The 8,011-nt window shown below is 35.1% G+C and overlaps 1 long non-coding RNA gene and 1 pseudogene across 1 annotated transcript; one reads left to right on the top strand and one right to left on the bottom strand.

The window, feature by feature from the left end:
* Positions 1 to 1,368, bottom strand: LOC147516006 (disease resistance protein RPM1 pseudogene; annotated as a pseudogene).
* Positions 1,369 to 4,702: 3,334 nt separating this feature from the next.
* LOC147516005 (uncharacterized) lies at positions 4,703 to 5,277 on the top strand. The gene is made up of 2 exons (XR_015213565.1): positions 4,703 to 4,802; positions 4,891 to 5,277. It is a non-coding gene; the product is annotated as an uncharacterized LOC147516005 (long non-coding RNA).
* Positions 5,278 to 8,011: the final 2,734 nt, after the last annotated feature.

Raw genomic sequence — 8,011 nt, 5'->3', positions numbered from 1 at the left:
TTATGTTGCTACACTTTCTTCATACACCAAGCAAAAGTTCTCACTTTCAGATGTCGAAAGAGCTAACTCACGTAAGAGATCATGCATCCAGCATAATGTTGGTCTTCCACAGTCTCTCCTTTCTTCCACTTGAACCATGTTTCGAGAAACAAGTTCCATGAAATACGTTTCAGCAACCTCCGGCCTCCAATGTCATCCCTCTCCTTTCTGCAACAAATCCTTCGGCAATCCATAGTCTAAAAAGTCTCTTGGGCTTAATAAATGAGTCCTTTGGAAAAACAGAAAAGTACAAGAAACAATGGCGAAGGAAATACGGTAAATCGCTGTAACTAAGAAATAAGATGCTCCTCACCACTTCAAGTGTAGGATTGTTGTTAAGCTCCCAGTTGAGGCTATTATAGACTGTCCTCCATTCCGTTTCTGTCATACTCTTTTTCGACATGAGACCCCCCATAGCTACAATAGCAAGTGGTAACCCCTGACACTTGGAGACGATCAGACGAGCTATCTTTGTAACTTCATTGGGACAACATTTATTTCTGACATATGAGAATGCTATCCTGCTGCTCTTTCCGCCCTCTAGAAGCACAGCTCTTATTTCCCACCAAAGACTAATACTCCAAACATGTGCAACTAATTCTTTTCAAGACTCAAATAACTCTTTTATCAAACTTCTGAATAGCTCTTGTATTTTGTAAGTCTGGGACACAGTTATCCAAGCGTAACAATCGAAATTACTCTGAACATTTTGGTTGTTATAAATGCTGGAAACAAGAGTAGTTTTCCCTAAACCACCCATTCCATAGACGGACATTACTATGCGTTGTGGCTCTCCTTCATTTAGCCACTTGAAAATTAAGTCTCTATCTTTGTCAATGCCCACCAAATTTTCATCTTCTTTAAAAGGAAGTGATTCTGATCGTGGCAATCTTTGACCAGTATCGCTTGGATTTGTATCTTCAGTATGATCAAATCTATATCGTTTGCTTCTTTCTGAAATAGTCTTAACTTGTGTCTGTATTGCTCGTAGTCTAGACATGATTTTACGCCGCCCATCCAAACATTCTTGATAGTGTTCATCTGTTTACCCATGAAATTAGTGATTCTCCTTTGGTCGTTTACGAAATACATGAACTCATCCATGACGTCTTCCACATCATAAGCAACGTCCCTCACTTGTTCCACCCAAGTTCTTATTCCTTGGTTGGTTACTCCTCTTCGATCACCATCACTCAAGAAGAATTTCATGCTCACCAGCTCACTTTTTACTTCATTGAACTCACGGCAAATTCCTCCTAAAATGGACATTTCATTCTCCATAAGAGATATTACCTTCCCAAGCAAAACTTCTACAGCTCCTTGAGCCATTTTTTTTTTCCTTTGTTTATTTTCCTTGAGCCACACATTTGCAGATTTCTTGCAGATTCCTTTGACTGTACCAAGAGAAACATGGAAATACATCAATATGCATGCCTTCAAATACAAGGATACAATTAACCGTGCATGTTCTAGCAAATGTTTTGGTTTACTTTATTCTAGTTGTATCATTTTTTTCATGTTAATAAAAAAAAAATCATTTTATTTGGCAAGAGAGGCTTTGTCGCAATGCTTACCATTCAATACAGCTTCTAGTAGTGTTAGTACATATTTAGCAGTTTACTGCTTGCTTCCAGCATGACATTAGCATTCGAAGGAGTGTGTGGGGAGGAGGGATTCTCACAAATCTCTCTACTCATGTCACTCATTTCTGAAGCGTAACTTCTACTACTCGGTGTTTTCCATTAAACCCATATATTGTTTTTTATTCCTAAAGACAATTAATTCCATGTTATCCAGGAAATTAGCAAACTTAATTCACAGCGGCCAGCAAAGTATATATAACCACGGGGCCGGGCAAGGCGGGATTTGCTGATATTGGAGAACAATTGGTGAGTACATTGTCTGTCTCAACATTTATACACGTAGGCACTTTGTTAATTTGTTTGGGAATGATAAACCTCCAACCAAGAGTTTCGAAGACATGCATCGATTAACCACATGCGTTTATGTGATTATTTTGTAACCATAGAAAGAGTTGGGACCATCCTTTAATGGAAAAAATCAAAGGCCTTCAATATGGAAAAGAGCTTACTCAAAAAAAGGAAAATATATTGAAGTAGCTACGGAAAGAGTGGCTAAAAAGATTGTAAGTTTTCTAATCGTTTATTATTATGTTTTAATGTTAGACATGAATGCTTGTTGTGATTTGGATTTGCTAAATCCTTGTTTACTTCAAAACTTAATTGAAGGATGTGCTGACTAAGGAAGTGGAGGAGGGAAAGGTAGTTATTGAAGGAAGTAAGGACATCTTAACTCTAGCATTGGGCACACCCAAGCATCCTGGTCGCACTCGAGCAGTTGGAAAGGGGATCACCCCCACCACATATTTCCACGTTAACAAACATGGCTCAAAGGAACATGTTACAAAGTTGGAATCAACAATTCAAGAGCAACGGGACCAAAACTACCGTCTTCAGGAAAACGTTAGGTTGTTGTTGGATAGAGTCAAAAAGTTGGAGGACAAAGATAATTCCTTACCATCTGAAAAAATATCTTCAAACAGCAATACGAGTGTCAATATTGATCATATGACACACTCGTCTGGCAAACATCAATCTGGTAGACTAGTAAAAAATGCTCAGCAAGTAAGTTACTACTATGAATGTTTCTTTTATTTTTTTTATTGGTAACATGCCATCTATTTATGCATCCTTCATCGTTGCATCTAGTGTTTGTGCAACAATTGTTTGACCCAACCATTTTATGCATTCGGACCTTCTAACTACAAATTTTATTTTTCTGACTAATAGCTAAAAAAAATGGGAAGGCAGCCCAACCTCCATCAAAGCCCAAAGCAGATCATGGTGACAAAGCAAATAAGAAAACACAAGAAGGTCAAACACCATTTTCGAGGCCAACATCTGGTCTAGGACAGGCAAGTAGCATTTTACACGTGATATATATAATTTTAATAATGTTGCGTGGTTAAAAGATTTATACTTCAATTGTAGGGCCTAGAGTGTAATTTGGCTCAATCTGATCGTGTGAACAAGGCAAATAAGAATAAAACACAGGGTCAAACACCATTTCAGGGTCCAACATCTGGTCTAGGAGAGGTAAGTAGTATTTTACACGTTATATATATAATTTTAAAATGGTTCTAAGATTTATATTTCAATTGTAGGGCCTAGAGTGTAATTTGGCTCAATTTGATCATGTGAACAAGGCAAATAAGAAAACACGGGGTCAAACATTTGGTCTAGGGGAGGTAAATTGTAGTTTACACGTAATATGTTATTAAAATATAATGTCGTGTGCTTATTATGATACTTAGACATGTATATGGGAAAAAGAATGTTATTTGGTTGCGGTTGGCCGATCAAATATTGTTGTTGAAGGCTTGGTATACGAGGAAAATAAACGAAAAGAAATTCACGATTATCCTTTGGGACTCAATAATGTTCGTGTTACGGTTGTATCACTTGTTTCTGAAGAAGTTGGCCGTCTTGCTCTTCCTATACAAGTGAATGAGGAGCTTAGATATGTCGCAAATGCTCTTGGCACACAAGTTCCTTGGCCAAAGGACTATGTCTATTATAAAGACGACATTGAGGTCAATTACAAGATTCTTTTATATGAAGTTATATGATTGATTTCTGAATTTGGCTTCTCTTTTAATAATTGGTTGTTCTTAATTTTTAATTTAGGGAAGTAAAAATCAAACTAGTGATAGTCATAATCAAGGTGCAATAGATTCGTTTGTGGGATTCCTCAATATGGCGCTTCCAGGGGACTAAGGTTCGATACATTTTCCAGTAGGAGGAGAATTGTTTGGAGATAATATGGGTAGTTTCATTATGGAGAAAAGCGATATAATGGATGTATGTAACATGAGTTGATTAGATGCTGCTATTTTGGTGGTATACATGAGGTTAGAATATCTGCAAAATTTCATTATTGGTGTTATCGTAAATCTTAGATATTCATCTTTAGTTTTAGTAATTATGATTGCTTTATTTTTCTTTCTCTAGGATTCTTTATGATGAATTTGTGAGTTGTCGTGATGTCGTCGGATTTGTAAACCCTTTATCTTTCACAAGAGCTAATGGGAATGAGAAAACTCAAATTATTGTGGAGAGCTTGCAAAATACAAGTGGAAAAAGAGTTGTTCTTATCCCTTATAATCCAGGGTAAGGATATTGTCTTATATTTTTAATACTATCCATGTTTTATCATTTTCATTGGAATGTATATTGTAGTTTTAATGTCTAAATTTTCTTTTTTAACCACACATGCCTCTGATCTTTTTGTAGTGGACATTGGGTTTTGATTGCCATTAATTTATCGCGGATGACTTTTAATTGGTTGGATTCGATGCATAATCTACCATCTAATGATATAGATATCTATTTTAATAGGTTTTTCATAAGTGTGTATGTATATGAAATAATTAGATCATTATGTGCTTCTCTTTTACTTGCTAATTAGGTTTTACATTGATCTTATTTTGAAGTACGGTCATGAAAATAGAAAGACTTGAAGGGAAAGGAAGCAAAGGTCCAGTGAAGTGGGAGAAGATTATGGTAATAAACAAATTCTTATGCATACATACTATGTGTTTGGAAAAATATATGCTTATGAATATTTTCCATGTTTGTACTTAGGGCCCGTACTAACCTGGTAGTAAAGAGTGTAGGTATTACGTAATGAAGTTTATGAGAGAAATAATGGAAGCTTGTTCAGATAATTCTTTTGAAAATAAGGTATAATTCGTCATACACTAGCATTCTCTATTTTGTGTTACTCTTTATTATTTAGTTATTATATACTTTTTTATCTTTGATCGTGCAGATGACAAATCTATCCCTCAAAGATACATACACACAAGAGGAACTTGATGTTGTTCGACTTGAAATTTTTAGATTCATCCAGCATAATGGAGCGTTCGAGCCAAGCGTCGAGTCTTAGCTAGGTTTTGACCCATTCCAGTTAAGGTGTGGTGCTTGGTCTCACCATTTTTTTTTTTATATTTTAGATAAAACAAATAGATTGCTTTTTTGATTGATGCAACAAGTTAGGTCATTATTATTTTGATAGAACAAGTAAATTTGGATGTTTCTTTCATTATTGATGACTCAAAAAAGTTCAAAACTCTTTTAGCAATTCAATGTCTTCGTGTTGGATGTCTAAATTTATTTCTTTTGTTTGTGTTGCACTATGAATTGTTTATTTGAGCAATGTGTTTTTAAATCCAGTGTGGATATATATGGTGAAAATGGGCAGGTTGCAGGTTGAATGAATATGATTAGAATCAAATAATTAGGGGATTTTACTTAAAAAAAAATTGACTATAAACCACGGTTTGTATCCAACCGTCGTATATATCATATTTATTTCCCACGGTTTGCAATGACTATACACCACGGTTTGATAAGAACCGAGGTATAATCAGTTTATATAACCCACGGTTTGTATCCAACCATCGTATATATCATCATATTTCCCACAGTTCACATCGAATATAGCAGACTTTTCGGGCTATTAACCACGGTTTGTAAATTCTAATACCACTATTTTACTCAAAATCGTAGTATATAAGAGGTACTTTTCCCCACGGTTTTGTTAGAAGTATTTGTCACGGTGGTTGTTACCACTGTATGAAAACAGTGGCTAAAGGCTTTTTACCACTGTAAATAACAGTGGTATATGAGCTTTTCTGTAGTAGTGTATACATCTCACTTTAAACAAGAATGATTATTCAAAAACTTAAACTAATATATGCATAATAATCAAATCATCTTAAGATAAACAATTATACAAGAACTATGATATGAAATGCAATGGCAGGTCCGTTTCTGAAATTTTTGGGTAACGTGCCTAAGTACATTCTCACAAGGAATGTGTCAAAATACATAACACTTTGATTTTTCCACTCAAGTTTCCTAACTCTAGTATGCAGTGGGCACACATTTCTTACAATCTCAATGACAATCTAACGAAGCCGTGGTCGATCAAACACATCTACCACTTACTATCACACCAACATTTTCCTAATTGAGCAAGAGGTCTTTATTAGGTGATACGGGGCGTAGGTGTTGGTTAAAGAAGGAAGGAAATGGATATTCAAAAAGACAAGTCTGAGAAAATAGGGTCTTCATATTATGTAACTAGAAAAAACTTTGTTCTTTTGCTTCTACACTCTGTTTCCATCCTTAGCCTTTTTATTTTGGCTTTTTTACTCCTTTTATTCTATTTTTGGAGTTTTTATTTTATTTTTCTTTTCTTTTCTTCTCTTTGGATGAAAACTTCTTTTCTTTTTCTTTTCTCAAGCAACTAACTAATTTTTGTTTACACAAGTTTTTCTCTTCTCTTTTCTTCACTCATCCTATTTCTCAGACTTATCTAGATAGGTAGGCTGATTTTTTTTTTTTTTTTTTTTATTGGGTAAAGGATTTTTGGTTTGTGTAAAGGCTAATGAAAGGCTCAGTGGGGCGACTAGCGGATAATAAATTTCATATAAGTGTGAATTTTTGGCTATATCGATCTAAAGAGGGTCTAAATTCTCGCTTAGGATATGGTATGGTGATCAAGCAAGTGGATGTGTGATTTCTCTACTCGGAATTTACTTCTCCCTTGTGTCATCACTCAGATATTTCACTCTTATGAGGCTTTTAGGCTAGATGCTCACAGGATATGTATTAAGTACTCTAACCTAGGTCTCAAAAAAATACTGCCAAGTACAATCAAAGATGCTTATGTAAGATGTTCATGAAAAAATGCAATGACTATTACCTATATATTAATCTACGTTTTAAAAATTAAATCCTAATTCAAGTACTACGTGAGATTTCTAGACTAATATTATCATAGAGAAAGGAACAATACCATTATCACTAAGTGCCTAGTATACACAATATTTATGATTTTTTTAATAGTTTATAAAGAAAAGTGTGTAATTTACATCCTAAAAGTGCCTAATTTTTGCAAATGTTTCTATCCCACTCCCCAAACAATTGAACGTTTTGTCCTCAAAGTGTAAAGAGATAAGGAAAGAATTTACCATATAAACGTGGCAAAAATTGGCAGTACCTATAACAAAAATATTGTAAAGATGATATGATAACATGAAGCACAATTAAACTGTTACATACTAATTAAATTGGAGTAAACATGACAGACAAAGGGTGGCAAAATGTTTTGAAATGAAATACCAAAATACGCCACCCCCAAACAAAATTAGAAAACTCTTTTTAAGTTTGAAAATTTTTGTTTGGCCTATACTCCAGATAGGTAGTATGTTACAAAAATTATATGGGTCTGTTAAAGTCAGATTCTCTAGACTTAATATGATATATATGTATTAACATGCAGTTTTACCATATATCAATAATCTAAATAATTGGGGATCTTTTCATAAATATTTAACACGGAATGCACCATCAAACAGAATTAAGCACCTAGATTTCCTATGATGTGGCTTAGTGGAATGGGAGTGAATTCTGATGGATCTAGAACCTAATCGAGCAGACAGTTTCTTCTCTTTCCTCCTACGAAAGGGATGCCAAGTGAATGAACGTGAAAAAATGGATGGTTGTGGAAGATACGTGGGATGTGGATAAGTTTGAGAAGGAAGGAAACGAAAAAAATGAAAAAGTGTCAGGTGGCTTGTCCTTGGGTGTTACTTCTTCACCAGATGGGCTTAGAAAGTCATGAAGCACAGGAGAAACAAGAAGGTTTAGTGCAAACTCAAGGTTCCTTTGAAAAAGGGGAAGGTAGGGAATATTGGTGATAGAAGGTGAATGAGTGATATGAGAATGTAAGGTGGGTGAATGGTGCTCAACTAGTGTTCTTAGTTCTATATCATCAAAGGCCTTGAGATATGCAAGACATTCCCCAATAGGTGGGTTAGAAGAATCACTGGGATAGAGGGTGAAAAAAATTTCTTCCGTCATGGCATCAAGGGATGAATGGA

Source organism: Coptis chinensis, chromosome 2, assembly GCF_015680905.1.
Source record: "Coptis chinensis isolate HL-2020 chromosome 2, ASM1568090v1, whole genome shotgun sequence".
Taxonomy (NCBI): domain Eukaryota; kingdom Viridiplantae; phylum Streptophyta; class Magnoliopsida; order Ranunculales; family Ranunculaceae; genus Coptis; species Coptis chinensis.
Note: the sequence above shows the minus strand (reverse complement) of the source record. Positions and strands in the feature narration are given on the sequence as shown.